The 20,678-nt window shown below is 37.1% G+C and overlaps 1 protein-coding gene across 4 annotated transcripts in view; it reads left to right on the forward strand.

The window, feature by feature from the left end:
- The window catches only part of NACC2 (NACC family member 2), a 159,303-nt gene that overhangs the window by 49,148 nt on the left and 89,477 nt on the right, over positions 1 to 20,678 (forward strand). Inside the window, exon 1 of one of the 4 annotated variants that reach the window (XM_074294109.1) lies at positions 5,296 to 5,345. The exons of the other annotated variants lie outside the window; for them this stretch is intronic. The gene's annotated coding sequence lies outside the window, so the exon portion shown is untranslated. Of the gene's footprint in view, positions 1 to 5,295; positions 5,346 to 20,678 lie in introns of those variants that run through there. 4 annotated transcript variants of the gene reach the window in all.

Below are 20,678 nucleotides of genomic sequence, written 5' to 3' on the forward strand. Positions count from 1 at the left end.
TGTTTTGTTTGTTTGTTTTTGTTTTTATTTTTTTGCTTGGCTTCTTGTTCCTTTCCTGCCTCTGCCAACTCCTCATCTTTCCCAAGGTTCTACTTTGTGTTCTCTTCATACTTTTTTCCTTGTCTTATCTACTCCTATAGCTTGTTTGCTTGTGCAGATGACTCCCAAATCTTTTTATATTTCAACCTCTCCCTAAAGCTCCAGTCCTTGATTTCTATATGTTTTTGGATATATCTTCCACCTGGATATACCCATTGCACTTGAGACTCTCCTATTAACCAATTATCTCTTGTATCCTTTTACCCCTCTTCCCCTTTCTTAGCATCATTATTTCTATGGATGCCAGGCTTGCAGGAGTATTGTATTCTTTTTTTTTTTTTTTTTTTTTTTTTTTTTTTTTTTTATCACAGCCTGTACTTGTAAATCAATTAACAAGTCCTATTTCTATTTCACTCTTTTAGCCATCATGGCTGCCATGGCTCAGACAACCATCTCTTTCTGGAGACTATTACAAAAGTTTTCAAATTGGCTTTTCTCCTTTCTGTAGCTTTCAAACTGTTACCCAACACATGATAATTTCACTCTAATCAAAAAACGATAGGTCCTCTGTAATCTGGCTCCAATTTAACTAATCTTCATTCTCTTCCCTTTCTTATTCTTGACTTTCCCACATTGGAAGTATATTCTGATTCTCTGACCCCTTCAACTAAGCTGCTTCCTCCCAGAACTTCCATTTTTAGGAAAGTGCCAAAGCCAGCCATGTCTTCATCACTCTCCAGATTTTTTCTTCCATCATGGATACTTCCTCCTTGACCTATTTCTACTTTTCAGTTTTCTTTTATGTATTGTCTTTCCCTGTTCATAATATAAATACATGCCTTCAAGGCAGAGACTGCATTTCTTACTTCTTGTATTTGTGTTCCCAGTATACAGTTCCTGGCATATAGTAAGCATTTAATTTTTTGATGGGCCTGAGCTACTTAGCATCCCCCACTCTTCCTGTGTTTGTGGAAGCTATTTCCCATGCCTAGAAGAATGACTTTTCTCCTTTTCCCCTTACCTTTTCTCCTGCAAACATCATCTTTTGCTGATGCAAAAGCATTTCCTTCAGGATTCAACTCAGATTCTGCCTCCTTTTACTGTCCATGTCTCCCATTTTCCACAGCTGACGATTACTTAGGACCTGCTCAAATTCAACAATTTGCCTGTGATGCTACTGTGTACTCATCTCATGCTTTCTTGTATCTTAATTTGGTTATTTGTCCTTCCTCTTCCCCTTCCCCTTCCCCTTCTTCACTTTCCCTTTAGATTGTAAATTGCTTGAGAATTGGGGTATAGGTTTTGTATGCCATCTAGTTTTGTGTCCCCAGTGCTTGCAGTAGTGCCTTGCAACATAATAGATTAGTAAATACTTAATTGAATTATGTGGTACCTTGTTTTGTTTTCTAGCTAATGTTCTGAGCCCTCTAATTAGATTGAAAATCTTTTTTTTTTTTTTTAAGGGTGAATATATAATTTTTTCTTTTTGAAATTCATAGTGATCAGAACTTGAGCACTTTAAACACTCCTATACTCTTCAATTGTTGCTTAATTAGTTGATGACTGTGGAGTTACTCTGAGGCTAGATTTCTGTTCCTGAGTTGTATACCTGTCTGCCTTTTTCTCTCCCTCCCATCCTTTCCCTTTTCTCTCCCTTGAATCCTAGCTACTAGGTACCATATAGAGGGCATTGTCCTTTTTGGGTATCTGTCTGAATGTTTTCTTTGCTGAAGGAACCTGAGGAAAATGTTCCCACTTGTTCTTCCACTATGGATCAGAAGCTGTTGGATTCATTGAACCTAAATGTTAGTCTTCCTCATTGCCCTTTCTGCCAAAACAAAACTACTCTTCTCCCACTATCTATCTCTAATAGGATTAGTGAAAGCCCTAAAGATCTTTGAAAAGTCTTTGTGCTTATTTTTATATATTTGTATGTATACACACATATGTAAATATACACACATCCATATAAACACACCTAATTTTATGGATCGCTTTTTGTTTTTACATTAGCTTCCATTTCTCTCTACATTCTCAGAAAGGTACAAAGATGTAAAAAGTAGGAGGGAGAAGTACCAATATCTTAGTTCTCCCTTCCTTCCCATGTATGTTAGGTTGATTTTTTTTTTTTTAAAGCATTGAAATCTTCCTCAAGACTTGATTGGCTTAGAAGAATAAAGGCTTAGACTATTAACATCCTTTCATTACTTTTGAGAACCATGCATCTAGAGGTCTATTATTTCTCTGCTAAATGGATCATCATCAATTACTAAATATTTTTTGATAACTCTTAAGAATGACCTATGAGTCTTACTGTCTTCCATTATCAAACCTAAACTACTCGGAGATTGGTTTGTTAGGCCCAGCCCAGAACAACAATTGAACAATTTCAACAATTTCATATAGCTGAAATATACTATTTATTTCCTCTAGCAGACCATAACCTTTAAGAATTTATCGTCATCTCATGAAAAGATCGGCAACCCACCATCTGAAGACACATTTTCCTTCAGAGCAAGCCTATAAACTGTGGATGTACCTAAATCCCTTTGACTAGCTATTAATAATCTTCCTCTTCCCCCTCCCCTCTTTCCTATGCTGGTTGAATTTGAAAATGAATGATTATGAAATACAGGCTATCTTCATAGCACCACAGAAAGGAAAAGGGGCTTCCTACTCCAGGAAAATTAGAGTGCTTTTGGTCTTTCTAATCCCTATGGGAGAATAATGTAGTTTTCCAACTTTTCTCTGAGGGCCAAGTTTGGGAAAATCATACTCTTTTTTTTTTTTTTAAATTAATAATTTTTTATTATATATATATTTTTTATAATATTATCCCTTGTATTCATTTTTCCAAATTATCCCCCCCTCCCTCTATTCCCTCCCCCCATGACAGGCAATCCCATACATTTTACATGTGTTACAATATAGTCTAGATACAATACATGTGTGTGAATATCATTTTCTTGTTGCACAATAAACATTAGATTCCGAAGGTACATGCAACCTGGGCAGACAGATATTAGTGCTAACAATTTACATTCACTTCCCAGTGTTTCTTCTCTGGGTGTAGCTACCTCTGTCCATCATTGATCAACTGGAAGTGAGTTGGCTTTTCTTTATGTTGAAGATTTCCACTTCCATCAGAATACATCCTCATACAGTATTGTTGTTGAAGTGTATAGTGATCTTCTGGTTCTGCTCATTTCACTCAGCAACAGTTGATTTAAGTCTCTCCAAACCTCTCTGTATTCCTCCTGCTGGTCATTTCTTACAGAGCAATAATATTCCATAACCTTCATATACCATAATTTACCCAACCATTCTCCAACTGATGGACATCCATTCATCTTCCAGTTTCTAGCTACAACAAAAAGAGCTGCCACAAACATTTTGGCACATATATGTCTCTTTCTGCTCTTTAGTAGGAAAATCATACTCTTGTAGTGTCCTGGTATATGACTGAGATAAAGCTCTCAGCTGAGGGGATCAACTTAGCCCCTTCCCTTGCTTCTAGCAGTTCCAAATAGTTCAAGAAACTGAGAGAATTGTTAAATTTGTCAAATATTGATGTGTGCCCTATGTTGGAATAAATGCCCTGGGGAAAACAGGACACTACTCTTTAAGATCATCAGACATGAAGACATCCATATCTGAACTTAGAACTATTCGAAAAGAATATATTACAGTATTAAAAGTGATACATAGTTTATAGGCTCTTGGTTCTGTAGTAATTTAGAGAAGGTAGAACAAGCAATCCATGTGAATTGGAAATAAGTGGAGGATAAAAAAAATCTTGAGCAAAAAGCCTTCTTTGGGCAATATCTAACCCATAAAAGATGAATTTTAATTTCTACTGGATTATATGCCATGTTCTTAAGTCACATTCTCTCTTTCCACTCACCAAATCTGTAGATGTAGGAGGATCCTGGAGACTTATTCAATTAATGTTAAGAGGTCTAAGATAGTATTACTCAAACTTGGAGGTTCTGTGATGAATCTGGGAACTTTATATGCTTTGAACCTTTTTCCCTTCCATCATTCTGTCTGTCCATCTACCTAAACTCACAGAGGTGCTCAAATATATTTCTTGATTATGTTTCCTCCTCTTTCTATCATGGTCAGTACCACTTACTCTTTTCCTAGTTTGATTCAAAATTGTCCAGGATTGGTAGAGAGGACTCACTATATCACCATACACCAGAAATGTAAGCTGTCACTTAAGACAGGCCATTCTATTTCACAAAAATTGTTTCTCTCCCCTCCCTCCCATTTAATAACTGTGATTCCATTTTTGGAAGGAAGGGAATGTTTGGAAGGAAAGGCAAAGGGCTTCCCCAAGGCTACAGAAGAAACTGGAGTGGAATTGGACAATTTGTCCCCTCAGTCAGGATGCTAATGGAGTGTGAATGATATTAGGGGTAAGGAGTTGAAGGTGTGGCATATTAGCCATGGCAGCTTATGCCCCTTCACACATCAAAATGGGAAAGTAAAAAGTGAAGTACAAAGTTGATCATCTCTAAAGATGTTTGTAGTAATGAAATAATTTTTTGGGACTGAAGAACAACCTGAAGTACTATTCTTGCTCTTGAAAAAGAATCTATGTAGCCTCCAATCCCAATCCTGATACTATGTAGCAAATCTTTGTCCCACCTTCAAACCAATTCTATTGATGTTTTATATAATTATATCTTGTATCACTTTTTCTCCTAGGTATGGGTGACAATTAACTATTTAGGGTGGTTAATTAACTATATCATTGCCCACTGGCAATTGGGTGAGTGAATAAAGGACTGCACCTGCTGTCAGAAAGACCTTATTTTCAAACAGCTGAGTGATCCTGAGCAAGACCACTTAACCTCTCTTTGCTTCACTTTCCCTTCCAGTAAAATGAGGATAATAGCATTTACCTCTGAGAGAGTTGGGAGGATGAAATAAGATGATATTTGCAAAGTATTTTCTTCGCAAAGTATAAAGCTCTATAAATGCTAGTCATTATGCAGAATTGGGATAATGTTTTAGCCTCTTTTTGCTAAATACTTTTGATGATTCTGGAGTGTTTGATACAGTCATCTTGTAAATTTAAGTTCAGTTTACCTTTCCAAGGACATGTACATTTCTAATAACTAATAGAGGTCAATCAGACATAATAGTCACTCCATAGAGATTTCTTGATGAAATAATTGGGGAATATAGAATTTTCAGTTAATTTATGAATTTCTCAATTAAAATATTCCTTGTCTTCTGTATCCATAGATGATCCACAGTTCTGTGTGGGAATAGTACCGATCGCTGTCCAGTTTAAGGTGAGATGACAGAGTCGTGATAAATGTTCTTGATACCTACAGGTTCCAAGTGGGTTGAGCAAATGGAGTATCATGAACTCAGCCACTGAGTACCCCTGCATATCTTGCTGGTTACTCAGCTCCCAAGAACTCACTGTACTAAAGGTGGTCTCAGGCTTGTTTACTGAGATTCTTGGAGCAGTATCTGTTGGACTATGGTTTCTCTGCAGGTATTTCGCTTGTGAGTTATCATGTCCTCTGGGAAAATGGTTTGTTGTTATTTCTCAGTTCTTTCTTGATGTAATGGCATATGTTGTATGTGATGCCATTCTGAAAAAGGAAGATGACAACACCTGATGAACTATATGGGGGAAGTGAGTATACTCTTGAATTGTAGCTCTGTCATGGGCAAGAGTTGCACAAAGCTGTTTAAACTTGACCTTATTCCCTAGTGAGCATCAGCACACATTTGCAAGATGAGGACAAGAGATCATAGGTTATAACTAAGGCTAACAGTTGGTTCATATGTGGATCAAATTCTAAAGACTTTGGGACAGCTTTTTGGCAATGATAATTGCCTTTGATGTGTTATTAAAGGCAGCAGCTGGGCCTGGGGTCTGGAAGATCTGAATTTAAGCCATGCCTTATCCACTTAGTAGCTGGGATGACTCTGGACAAATCAGTTAACCTTTGTCTGCCTCATTTTCCTCAGCTGTAAAATGGAGATGATAATAGCACTACTTCCTAGGATTGTTGGTGAGGATCAAAGGAAATAGTTGTAAAGCACTTAGCACCAATGCCTGGCACACATAGTTTACTCTATGATAGGCATCATTCTTCCTAATTTGCCTACTGTGCGCCACTTGCTATAAATGCTAATTTCCTTCCTTTAGGTTTGAGGCAATTCTTTTCTGTTTCCCAGTCTGTAGCCCCTTGAGGTTGATTGGTTTATAACCAAAGAATCAACCCCCAGTACTTTATAAATATAAATGAGCATCAGTGATCCATTCAAGGCCCTTCCTTCCTTTTCTGTCTTTAGCTGCTACATTCAGTTTCCTCTTCCCTTTTGGGGTTACAAAGAGTCATTAACCAGGTTTGACTCAAGGATCAAAACTCTTTGGGATCTGGGATCTGGCTCTCAGGATGGCTAAAGGAAAAAATATAGGTTAACTATGCACTGGAGGGTGAGGTTTGCAGGCATCTTTACTTGACCTTATTCCAAAGTGACAGGAATTGTGACAACCTTTGTGTCTTTTTTAGCAAATCAAGTGTTGTACCAGGCTTGCCTCTAGATGAGATCATTTGCAAAATATGTTTCCCAGCTTGCTTCGGGCATAATTCATCGTGTCAACTGCAATTGCTCATTTGTTAGGAACTGAGATTCATTAGCAAGTTCCTTTTTTTTCCCTTCTCTCTTTTTTTTTAAAGTTCAGTTATTTAAAAAAAAAAAAACCAACCCCAACTAATGTTATTTAAACAAGCCTGTGAAAGGTGGAGATACTATGTGGATGTCATTACCCAGGCTGTACTTCTCCACAGATGCTGTTTGAAAGTAGACAACTCTTGTTCAGGGACATGAACTTTAGGAGACAAGTAATTTGGTCCCCTGTGGAGGGAATGGGGGGGAAGGAGGGGAGATAACAAGTGGTTTGAATTGCATTGGCTTTTGTTGGAGGGATCCTGAAATAGGGATGGCCTCTTGGATTTCCATAGATGAGAACAAATCTGTGGCAACTGCTTCTGAAAAAGGGATGGATTCTGGGTTGATTAGTGGAGCCAATATTATGGAAATCAGGCTAAGGTAAAAGAGCATTTAAAACTGAAGATGTGTTCTCAGATAGATGAAATCTGTATATCTCTTGTGTATAAATACATTCAATTTGAGTTACTACTCAAATGGAAACCTTAACCAATATAATTCTTTTTCTTATCTTCAACATTAATTTCCCCTTATCTCTTCCCTGATAGATATAATAGGACCACAGAAGTGGGATTTTCTGGATCTGAGATCACTGTTCTTCCCACAAAAAGGCCCTAAAATAATGAGACAGTTTTCAGATTCAGTGAATGGACATTTCTTTTAAGAATTTGTTTCTAAGTTCTGACAGTACTAGGCTGATATTTTTTTCTTTATCTAAGACATTTTCAAATGGGTGGGATCAGTTGAAGAACCTAGGTCTGTCTCTTTAAATAAATAATTCCCTCTTTTCTCTCTCTTCCCCCAGCCCCTAAGAAATACTTTAAAATCTGTAGCCAGGCCCTGGAAAAAGGGGAGCAGCATGCATTAAAATGGACAGAGTGCTACTATTGGTTGGTGGCAACCTGCCCAAATACTGCCAGTGTGCTTGGGAAGCAAATGCCAGGGGAGAAGGAGGGTGGGTGGATGGGTGGTTGGGCAGGCAGAGGAACTGCATAAAAGTGACTATATATGGTCACTAGGGTGAGGAGAAGAGTGCCTGCCTCCTGGTGACATCTCTCCAGTAATCTGGGCTCCAGTGTCCAGATCAGTTTATTGTTTGGCAAAGTTAAAGCTGGGGGAATCTTAGTTTTTCTTTGAAGCCAGCAATTTGTATCAATCAGGGCTCTTTGAGGAGTATATTGATTTAGGAAGGGGGCACCAGATGTTTGCCTCCTTGGAAATCTGGAGCCTGCATAATTTTGAACAGCAAGCTAGAGGAGACAAAAAAAAAAAAAAAAAAAAAAAGTCCGTGTGCAAAGAATTCAAGTGGGAGGCAAAAGCTGTCTGTCCTACCTTTTCCAAATTGGGCGAATTGAAGAAAGTTTACCAGAAAAAACTAGAGACATCTTTCTGATAATCTATTACCCCACATTTTTTTGTCTGGGAAGGGTAGCCTGCCATCTTTGGGTAGGAGGATTATCTATCTTTAAAATCTGGGCCACACAGAAAATGTTAGTATTGCTTTCATATAACACCATAGTCCCTCAGATGACTGAAGTGGTTGGTTAATAGCTGTTTGCCATGAAATCCAAGGTAAAATGGGGAGTAGATAACAAGATGAAGGGTACAAACAAGCCTTGCCAGGATGGCTAGAGTAATTGAATTTAGGCTCTGCTACATATGTAGCCTGAGCTAGTCACTTCATTTCCAAGTTTCAGCTTCTTCATCTTTAAAATGACTAATACTTGTCCTACTACTTAATAAATTGTAAAGTGCTAGGTCAGAGGACATGATAGATGAAGGATTACTTTTGTTAGGCATAAGAAAGAGGCATATTTTAATGAGAAGAGGAAAGGTTTAGATCAAGATGTACTTGGTGTTTGTGGAAGGAAAGACTGGGGATTGAAGTTAGGGGCAGAGAGAAAAGCAGATCATGCTGACTTCCTGACCCTTCTAGTATTATCACTGACTCGTTCCTGAGAGATCCTCCACCATTGTCTATAGTTTTCCTCTTGTTGCAGTGGATAGAAAGCACAGTGGGAAACTTGATTATTGGGACTTCAGGCATGAATGTGGCTTGTAAATATAGTTGTAAGATTGTAATGCTTTGTCTAGATCCAGGCTTTCCCAAGGAAAAGCTCTGAAAGATTCTGCTCACTTTTCTGATCATCATATGCTTTGGAACTTGCTGGATGAGTTACTTGCATAAAAGCGGAAGACTCTCTTCAAGCTACATGGCTAAATGTATAGGTATAATGTTTTGGCAGGTCATTTCTTGGTATTTCAAGCACAACTTTAGGGCAGCTAGGTAGTATATTGGGTAGATTGCAGAACTTGTCAGTAGGATCCGAGTTTGAATCCTGATTCAGACTTATACTTTTTAGCTATAAGACCCTGAGCAAGCCAATTAAAATTAAATCTCTTTGGGCTTCAGTTTTCTCATCTGGAAGATAATAGTACCTACCTCAAGTGCTGATATGTGAGATAACTAAGTAAGCCAGCATAAAATAAAAGAACTAAAAGCAGAGCCTTGAGGAGGTGATCACCACAGCTGGACATCATACATAAGATGTAGTTGAAGGACCAACAAAAAGGCTGACTAGAGGTTCAAAAGGTAGGAGAGGACAGGAGAGACCTGCTTTATGAAAACCTAGGAAGAAAATAGAATATCTAAGATATTCTAAGAAAGTGATTTACAGTGTCAGGGGTTGCAGTAAGATTAAAAGTAGGAAAGGGTCATTATATATTGCAACTTCAAGATTACTTTTCTAACCCCTTTGGAGAGGGGGTGGTTTTAGTTGAATAGGAGATTGGAAGACAGATTGTAAGTAGAAGATCAGTGGAGGGGGTGGGAAGAGAGAAAGATCAGGGGAAGCTTGTGGGAATAAGACAGACTGGTGCTAAGCTTTTTGTCAAGTAGGGTAGTATTTGGAGAAGGAAATCTAGTAAAAGCAGTACAGGTAGTATGGTAGAGTGGAAAGAATGCAGATTTGGAGTCAAATAACAGATCTAAGATACTGTTCTTGACGCCTTTTTTTTTTTATTTTTTTTAATCTTGTCCAACTTTTTGTGTCTCCATTTGGTTTAGTTTTTTTGAGGTTCGGGGCAAAGGTAGTAGAGTGGTTTGCCATTTCCTTCATCTCATTTTACAAATGAAAAAACTGAGGCGTTTAAATAGGGTTAAGTGACAGGGTCACACAGCTCAGTGTCTAAAACCAAATCTGAACTCCATGAGTTCCTGACTCCATTCAGGTCCTGGTACTGTCCTCACAATGCCACCTAGCTATCCTTCCACTATTGAAGGTCCCTTCTAGCTCCAAATCTTAGGGTCATGTGAAGTCCCTCATTTTACAGAGGGAAATGAAAAGCCCAAGGAGATGTAAATAACTTGCCCAAGATTTGGCTAGTTACTGGGAAAGGTAAAGTTAAAATTCTCACTTTGGGCCTGAATCCTTGACAAGTGTTACTTTTCATTGTATTGAGCCAAGAGTTTTTTCCCAGGTGGTGGGGATTAGAGATTCCTAGCTTCAAACTCTCTCTGCCTTGGGGGTGGGGGGAAGGGAGGATCAATGATCAATGGATCAAAATCTTCCTTGTAACCTTCAAATATTCATGTCAGAGATTCAGAATAATAACCATTGGAAGGGCCCTTAAAGACCATCTAGTCCAATCCATACCTGACCTAAGAGTCCCTCCTTCATCTCCTTTTTCCATGTAGATGACTAGATCTCTAATCTAGGCCCTCTTCTCTTCTTGACTAAACTTTTATAATAGTCTCCTAACTTTCAGACTGTTACTTCTACTATTAATCTTCCAAACAACACCTAAATTATCACCTTGTTCTTAAGCACATTCACTGTCCCCCTATTGCCTCAGTTTGGCATTTAAAATACTTCCCAATCTGGTTATAGCCTACCTTTCTGGGGTTATTGTACATGTCTCCATGTAGAATTTTTCCCAAGATGCTGTGAATACTGAGAATATACTCCCTTTTATCTTTGCCTCTTAGTATCCTTACTTTGATTCAAGACTCAATTCATGCCATTTTCTATGAGAATTACTTGATCATATAATTATTAGTTATTTGTAATTTCTTTTTTGTTCTCATTCTTTTTACCACTGATATCTCCACTATCACCCTCCTTCTCCCCCCCAATACACACACATTGGTCAAGTAGAATATAAGCTCCTTCTTATTGTCTTAGGGTTCCATCTTGTTGCTTTGTGCATACTAGCTGGATGGAATGAATGCTTATTGAATTGGGAAAAGTACTTTTTCTAAAGAAGTATATGTTCTATTGGGGGCTGTGGGTGAAATAATATTATAGTAACAAAATATACTGTAATTTAAAGGAATGGGTACTACAAACAACTTGGTTAGGAAATTTATCTGAGGTTATCTAGTCCTACCCACTCTCATTTTACAGTCTAGGAAACAGGAAATGTGACTTCTAGCACCTTCTGAGAAAGGAAGGGGGGGGAGTACTTTCTAGGCATTCAGGACTTTCTCCTTTCTTTATCCTAACTCCTCTTTTCTTCTCCCTTCCAAAAAAGCACATAATTCCATAGCATTCCAGGAGAATACAATTGTTATTATATCAGGAAAGATCTTCATGGGCTTATACAATTTGGAAAGAGATTTCCTATAAAAAGGGTTCATGGGTAAAATTTGCCTTTAAACCATAAAGTAGGCATTAATCAGATTTCCACATGTTCAAATCACCAAGATATGCTATGGGGATACAAAGACAAAGTGAGAAAATCCCCTAAGGAGTTTGCCTTCTTAAAGTATAAATTAAACTGTTCCCATATACCCCAGATTTGAACAATCAGGTAGTGCAAAAATATTTAAAAATTTTCTGAATGATCAAAGAATGATGAAATCCTGTTCTGTATGATTAGGGTAGGTATACATCAGAATTAAATAAATTTTTCTAAAATGTGGATGTCCAAAAGCAACTCTTGTTGCTCATATCCTGAGGTTTCTGGATAAATCAGCATTAGTAGTCACTTTAGAATCTTCTAGAATCTATATGGCATATCATATCTACTGATTTGGTGTGAAGAGCTTTTTTTTTTTTTTTCCAAATAAAATTTAATTGATATCTCATTTTATCTTTAATTCTAAATATATATTCCTTGTAAGAAAACTAGAATGAAAGGCTAACCAGTATTGGCAGGTAAGTGTGCTGTCTCTGGTGTCAGGAAGACCTGAGTTTAAAATCTAGCCTCCAGAACTGTGACTATAGGCAAGTCACTTTACTTTTATGTGTCTCAGTCTTCTCAATTGAAGAATAGGGATAATAATAACATCTGTCTTCCAGGATTATGATAAAGATCAAATGAGATCATTTTTGTAAAGTGGTATATAGTATGCATCCAGTGCTTATTCTCTTTTTTCTATTTCCCCCTTCCCCACCCCCCTTACAGAAAAGGGCCAGTCTGGGTCATACAGCAAGCATTTATTTAGTTTTTCTTTTTTATTTACATTGTGTGTATTGATTTCCTGATTCTGCTTACTTCACACTCCATTTCAGTTCATATAATGGTCTTTCATTATATGCCATCTATGCCTTTGGATTCTTCATATTCATCACTTATTATAGTGTAAATTCCTGCTCAGAAATTTCATTGCTTATCTAGAGTGGTCTTTTAAGATAATTTCACAGAGGATACAGGGGGGGGGGAACATGGTTCATTGGCATTCAGCCCAATATAAAGTCAAGAAAACTTGGATTTAAATCCTGACTTTGTTATATCTATATGATCTTGGGCCTTTCAGTAGCTAGCCTCAGTTTCCTCATTTATGACCTCTTTAGAAGCTATTCAATTAACATGATAAAGGTGATATTCCCAACCATTTGAAGTGTTTCTTCTTGTTACATTTAGGAATGCACACGGGTCTGAGCATTGTTTCATCTCTAGGATGGTTGCAGCAAGGTATTGCTGAGCTCACTTATTACCTCTATATCACAGGAAAGAATAGAAGTGGCTGTAACAGTATTATCTTCATTCTGGTACTGTTGTGCAGTTAAAATCAGAGTGTTAACTTAACACAGTTTCCTGCATCTAATTTTGTTTTCATTATACAGCTAAGCGCCTTTGTTAAATTTTGTATATTGATATTTTTTGTTGTTGTCAGCAGTTTTTTCTTTTTCTTTTTCTTTTTTTTTTTTTTTTTGAAGCATATAAAGCCATTAGTGTGAGAGAAGATTAAAAAGATACATTACAATTAAGATGTTAATGAAATCTGCATCATACAACTTTTGAAACCCTTTAGGCATTAATCTTGCTGGTGTTGTGTCCGCTTACTTTGCCCGTTCTTATTCGAACACTGACCCCTGCTGAGAGATTGGTGCTATAATTGGATTTTTTTTTTTAAAAATAAAAAAGAAAGAAAGCTTTTAGGAAAATAGAGGTTGAGTGGTTTACTCTTGCTTTATGTAGCAGACTCCCAAATGAAGAAAAAGGAAAACAAAAAAGGGGAACAATGCTTTTTTCCATTGCTCATGAAAACCTGGTATAGGATCAACTCTCCCTAGACAATTTTCTCTCCGAACAGTTTCCTTTGCCTAACTTGGTTAGAACCTTCCTGATCTTACTTTCTGGGGGTAGAAGAGTTGATGAGCTCTTACCTTCAGCAAGTTGTAAATAACTTATTAAGCTGGAAGAGAATGAGATAGTCCAACTTCCTTATTTTATAAGTGAATAAGTATTTTATAAGAGACCCTTGAAAAGGGAGAGACTGGTGATTAGCTGATTAGCTCAGGGTCAGAAGTAATAAATTGTTCAGTTTTTTTAATCCATTATGTTAATTGTGACTACCTTTTTTTATTAAAGCTTTTTAATTTCGAAACATACATAACTAATTTTAACATTTACCCTTGGAAAATCTTGTGTTCCAATTTTTTCTCCTCCCTTCCCCTTCCCCTCTAGATGGCAAGTAATCTGGTATGTTAGAAATATATAATTCTTCTGTATATATTTCCACATTTGCTGCACAAGAAAAACCAGATCGAAAAGGGAAAAAAAAAATTAGAAAGAAAATAAAATGCAAGCAAACAATAACAAAAATAGTAGCAAATGTGTCCAACTTTTATGACCAAATTTGGGCTTTTCTTGGCAAAGATGCTGGAATGACTTCATTTTCTTTTTGTCAATCTCATTTTACAAATGAGAAAAGTGAGGCAAGAAACTTGCCCAGAATATCACAATATAACTGGATTTGAACTCTGATCCTCCTGACTCTATAGCTGGTGCTCTATCCATTGTATCATCTTATTGTTACTATATTCACTGTACCATCTAGCTTTTGCAAGATAATAAGGAATAGAGCAAAAAGATTCAAACCCAGTGTGTTCTGACTCCAAATCAAATGCTTTTTCTACTGCTGCTCTCCAGACTCTGAAACCTAGATATGTGTGGCCAGTGGTAGGACTGCATGTATTTAGGTAGCTTGAACTCTCCATGAAATCCTTTGTGACTTCTCCTCTATGGACTCCTTCCTGTTACTCCCTTTTAGATAGTGGATTCAATCCTGATGTATTTAGAAGGAGAAGAACATAGGATTTTGTTTGGGAAAACAGATATATGAACATCAGAAATCCCCCTCTGACAGCATTCTGGAGACTGTTTGGGAGAGTGATGTTATCTTACCAGCCATCAGTATGCCTAGGGATACAGTTGATTTCTCTCAAATGGCCATCAATTTCCATCATTTGTGAACAGTGTCTTCCCTGAATTAAATATGTTAAATTTACCCAGACCACTTTCAGTCCTACTGATTCAGAAGGGTCACTGGAGAGCTCAGGAGAGAAATCTCCAAACTGGACTCTATGTGGCTTTGGGATGACTCAATAGGACCACCTTTTTGGTTTCTTTGGGCTTCATATATGTGGCTTTGGGATGACTCAATCTCACCTTTCTGGCTAAGAAACTTATACTTGTTTGTAGACTATAGAGTTCATGCCATTGCTAAAAAGCGTGTCAAGTGAAAAAAGGGAAGCATGGTGAAACAGCTAGGTGTAGTGTTCAGTAGATATAATCTGACCTTAGTTACTAGTTATGTGACTAATCGTTACTTCACATTCCTCATGTATAAAATGACTTGGAGAAGAAAATGGTAAATCACTCCAGTATCTTTGCCAAAAAACTCCAAATGGTATCATGAAGAGTTGGACATGAATAAAATACCTATTGTACAGGATCAAGTGAAATTAATAAATGCACTTGTGCTAGGCACATAGTAGGTGCTATATAAATGCTTATTCCGTTTTCTCCTTCCCATGTGTGACATCAGGTAATTCTCATGCAGTCATATGCGTTTTAACTTCTATTTAAAGTAGAATAGGAGCTGGGCATTTTGCAAAGACGGTCTTATACAGTTAGTTGCTTTTGTTTGGTAAGATCTGGAAGCCAGTGTTGCAATCTGTAACAGTAGAATAGTGGGAAGATGGTCAGGTGGTTTGTACTGGGGCTCCAACAGACAGATTTCATGTCTGTGTGTTTTTGCAACACCTTTCTATAAAGGGAAACATAATTTAAAATATGATTACTTAGTGTTGTAACAGCCTTCTCAAACGTCTCTGCATTATGCTGAGATCATTATCAGAGGCTGATATGAACTTGCAAAGAATATTATGCAAATCATTTTCTCGCTCCAAAAGGAAATTTTTTTCTCTCTAAGGCAGAGCGTGACCAAGAACAGTACAGAAGGCTTGGACAGAAATTTTTTTGGGGGGAGAGGAGGGGGGAAGAAGAGATGATGAAAGCATATATAGAGAGAAATTTGAGTACATATCCTCTTCACATTTTCTCCCTCTCATAGCTTCCCTCTATCAAACAAACCCTCTATATGTCTCCCTACATATTTTATTATTACAAACATTGCTCTTAGGAATTCCTTTATAGGCAGCATAGGTCTTTTTTTTTTTCTTTGTCAATAATATCCTTAGGGTATGGTCCTAGTCTTAACATCACTAGATTAGTGACCCAGTGATGAACAGCTTTGTATCCCTTATTATTTAATTGAATCAGTAGAAGACAGAAATAAAGGATGGTCTTTTTTTCTAGACATATAACAGCTTCAAATCAGATCTGTCAGCATCCCTGCTTCATGCCCTCAACCTACCATTCCAAGCCTCCTCTCTATTTGGTAGCACTATTCTTTTTTCTTTTCTTCTTTCATTAAAACCTATTTTGGATCTCTCTTTCACAGGTACAATCATAATAATGGTAATTGCTTAAGAGTCTCTCTTTCTTAGGGCATTCAGTATTTTCAACCCATTTGGAAAACTTAAGCAGAAAGGGTAGGGAAAGATTTAGGAAGCCTAGTAGTCCTAACAGTGTGGGTAAAAATGGCATGTTCTTTTCCCCGTAGGTAAGATTGATTTCGCTGTCCTCCTCCTTGAATGGAAGTGATAGCTGGAATTGGTGCTTTGCTTCTTTTCAGAATTTTGAGTTTTCACCAAGCTTGGTGTATGGCACCCTTCACCAAAAGGAAATGCAACCATTAGTCATGTTAATATTGACATAGCATCTAAAATGAAGATGACAGTTTTGCTTTCTACCCACATCAGATAATATCTGAAGGGTTAATGTAGTATGCCAGATTTTAGGAAAGTCATTGATTATGCAGCAAATTCCTTGGAGTACAATCCAGAAATGAAAGGTGAGAGAATATGCAATATTTAGGTTGAAGAATTGTTTAATCAGGAAAAATGATGACTTAGGGATATGGTTACTTCAAGTATTTCAAGAGCTGTCTTGTGGAAGAAGTAAATTTATTCTGTGTAGCTCTAGAGAGTAGAATCGGGACCAAGTGAACAAAAGAAATAGGCAGATTTTAATTTAATATGAGGAACAAAATTCCAAATATCAGAGCTGTACCACAATAGACTTGACTGACCTCTTCATCACTGGAGGATTAGATGAACACCTGTCAGGTTCATCACAATAGAGATTCCACTGTTGGCCACAACCTTGGATTTAGGTGGCTTCTCTCCACCTGGTTAATGTAATGTAACTGACTCCATCCTGGTTTAATGTAATTTGGTCAATTTATCTCCTACCCCCTTCCTCAACTGAGCTTACAGCCTAGAATTGGTCACTGCTCCAAACTGTTATTTCCTTTTGTTTAAGTATTTTTATTCAACTGTTGCTTCCATTACACTAAAAGCACATAACTACTTAAGTGGGAATTAGGAAACTTGAGTTCTATGTTATGACCCATCTAGATTGAAAAGTAATGTGGAAATTCCTTGAATAGAGAGAAATTAAAGAAACTTTTGTTTAGATGGATGTACTTTGAATTAAGTAAACTTTGGTGTTTTGGTCTAGTCTTTGTGTCATGAGAATGACTTTTTCTTAATGCAGGAATAAATCTCCTGTGTCTTTTTAACAAAGAGGGGGGAGCTGAGCAAGCTTGGAATATATTCTTGGCCACATACAGTAGAAGGATCAGTTTATATGTTCTAAGAAATAGTATCCATCTGTTAACTGTAAAAATTTAATAGTATCCCAAAATACCCCCAGAATCTCCAGCATCATTAAACTGCCAGCCCTGTCATTTCATTATTAATATTCATATTAAATAAATTAACTGCCTATTAAAAATGTCATAAATCTTTGCTGCCCCAGAGGACTAGAGGGGCAAAGAAGCCATGGACAGGGAAATCACAAAACATTTTCAGAGGTTTCTCAGTTACTCTTGGAAGTATCATCTGCCACTAGAAGTATTGACAACAAAAATCTTTTTGTTTTTGGTAAAATCTAAAGCAAAGGGATAGAGGAGAGAGTCTCTTAAAACTGATCAGGACCTTGACAGTTGATGTGATACAGCCAGTGCCTTCATTTTGCATGTGCTTAGTATTGCTACCCCAGTACAGCTCAATACCCTTCATTGGCTGTCCAGTTCAAATTTTTATTCTCCTTCACCCCTAACTCATGGTTGGTTGTGTACCCAAATTTAGTCAGTCTTTACTTTATCATTTTCTTCTTTTTTTGAGTCTTTGGTGGGCAGAGGGAATGAAATGTTCCCTATTTCATCTATAAAAACTGTCAGGTACTTGAAGACAGTAACCAAGTCAACTGGTAGCTTTGTCTATTCTAAATGAAGAGACCCTAGTTCTTTGACTTTTACATGAAACCTGCTCTTCACCCCTCAGATAATTTTTCATTCTTTTCTGGACCTCACAGTTTCTCTGAAGGATTTTCAGAAGGAGATAGGACCAAAAAAAAAAGTGTGAAAGGTTTATAAAAGAGAAAGGAATGTGATTATGTAGAACTTCTGGTGAACATTATGATCTGGCCTGGAGTTTCTGAGAACCTCATTGCCACAAGCAAGACTGAGAGCCTCAAGCAAGCAAATTTGAGTTAAAAAAAAAACAAAACAAAACAACTTTCTCTTTTGTCAAGAGGACCATTCCTGCTTCTATTCTAGTCCAAGATTTAGTGATCTCACTGAATCCTTTGCTGGTAGGGTCTGATTCTGTATTATCTTCTGTTCTAGTCCTTCAACATCTTAGTTGTTAGTGTGTTTTTAAAGACCAAGCAGAGGCTATATGAAAAATATTTTTTCCATTTAAAGTGTGGGGAAGAAATAGTGCTTGAGGGACAAATGATGTTCCAGTAAATTGAATTTCTGGATAACTTGGATTAAATTCAAAATTCTTGTTGAAAATAACTCTAAAATGACTAGAGTCCTGTCTTAGTAGGTGGAGTTTCGTGATCATACCTAAATTTTCTTTCTGACAATTTTACATTTTTATTTTCCAGGCCTAATAGTAGATTGAGGGAAGGTATGAGAGATTGAGTCAAAATGAAACTGATTTCAGGATACACATTGGAATTTATATATTTATATATATATATATATATATATATATATATATAAAATTTAGTCGATCAGAGAGCATTAAGTACCTTCTATGTGCCAGGTACTGCTAGAAAGCACCAATTGATTGTACATGTACAAAACAAACATGAAATAGTCACTTTCCTCAAAGAGGAACTTATATTTTGTCAGAATTACTCAATTTTTAGTCATAAAATCCTTCATATCAAAAGGTTTTCTTATTCTTATATGAAGCTTGGAAAACTTTCTATTTAGGGAAAGATTTTTGGCCAATATAATTGCAGTCCTCCTGGGATGAATAGTGTTTTGTTTTAGAATTTCTGGAGTTTTTCAAAAGTCATTTCTCTTTCCTTCCATCTATCCCCATCCCTATCACCCAACAAATTATCCAAAACAGATAATTGCTTTGGGCATGCTCAATTCCTCTGTGTTAGTTGGCTAAACACTAACATGATGGGGGCCCAGATTTGGACACAGTGGCTTAACTAATTGGTATTGCCTCATGTTCTCCCACAGTGCCAGAACTTTATGCCCAGTCAGACAGCCTTAAGGATAGTTAGAGATGACCCAACTGTGACTGCCTTCTCTTATCTAGTATCTTGAAGTTGCCTTATCATGTTCATGAAAATGAATTAATGTTGATCTCTACTGAGTAATCTTTCCTTTGTATGAATGAGATGACTAAGACAGAGCACCACAGAATTTTCCCAGAGTTTTAGATAAGGAGACCTCTATCACTAAGCTAGTTTGTCTCTGTCTTTTCTGGTGCTTACTCCAAATTATGTGTTACTTTCTGTGGGTGAGATGATTCTCTATTACATTGACTAACTTGCCTTGTGGGTAGACCAGCCCTCTCTCAGCCTTAAGTTTAATAGTTCATTTTAAATAACATTTCACCATTCAAGGTCCTTTTCTCCTTAGCTAGGAATCGGTGTCCCATTTTGCTACCTCATCTCCATGCTTCTTGGAAGAATTGCAGTGTCTCAGATCTGTTTCTATCTCTGAAGGAAGGGAAGGGTTTCCAGTGACATTTCTTCATGAGAAACTTTGTTATTATAGAGGAAGTAAGAAATGCCTTCTGAATGAGATGAGATCTTTCAAGACAGTTGTGAAAATCGAGTAAAGCTTCCTCTACTTCAGAGTTTGAGTAGGCCTGAAGGACTTTGAGCAATGATTCAAGGGTACACCTAAATCTGCACTCGCCCATCCTCTCATGACACAATCTCCTCCCTATTTCAGTCAAATATGGGCAACTATGTATTTATTGGTCAAGTTCAATTTCATGGGTAGATCTCGAGTTTAGAATATAAGACTCTCAGCCAATGAGAATGAGGGTCAGTGGTGGGAGGGGGTGTTTTGCCTTAGGAATTAAAAGTGCTGTCCTGCCCACAGGAGGAGATTATTTGCTCCAAGGGTGTCGTGAGAATGTACAATAAACTTTGCTTTACTCTGGCTTTTTTTATTAAATGGTGACCCCTCACCATTTCCGTACCACACACTTCCAAGATGAAGATGTCTGATAAAAGGGAGAGAAAGAAAGAGAATATAAAGGGTTTTTGAATGCTAAATAACTTCAAGTGCTGGTGTGACTCTGGTAACTTGGTTATAAGTGAATCAGTGTGATCAGATGGATTTGGAAATGGATTGAGAGTAACATACAAAGACATCTGAGGTGAAAAACTGAGAAATTTTTCCGAAGTCAAATTGAAGTCTCAATTAGATAAGTCAGTTTTTGAAAACATAATTTTTGTTTATTATTGTTGTTCAATTTATGTGGCAAAAGGTATCCTAGAAATGAATGCTATTAAGATTGGAGCTTGTTATTTTTATGAAAGGGTAAAAGCTATGGGAAAATGTTCTTGCTTGAGCAGCCAAGACTTTCCTTTTCATTTTACCTCCTTCCTCTTCTACCTTTTTTCATGATGACTTCTGAATAATTAGAAGGCCCAAAGAACAATTTGAATTCTTGATGTATGTCATTCCAAGTAACTTTTCATGGTGAACTGTTAGGCCAAAATCATAGGATTTTAAATTGGATGGAGGATTGGATTTAGATAGAGCCTCAGAAATTATCTAACCTAACCCCTTTGAAAAAACTTCA

Source organism: Sminthopsis crassicaudata, chromosome 2 (assembly GCF_048593235.1).
Source record: "Sminthopsis crassicaudata isolate SCR6 chromosome 2, ASM4859323v1, whole genome shotgun sequence".
In the NCBI taxonomy this organism is placed as follows: Eukaryota; Metazoa; Chordata; class Mammalia; order Dasyuromorphia; family Dasyuridae; genus Sminthopsis; species Sminthopsis crassicaudata.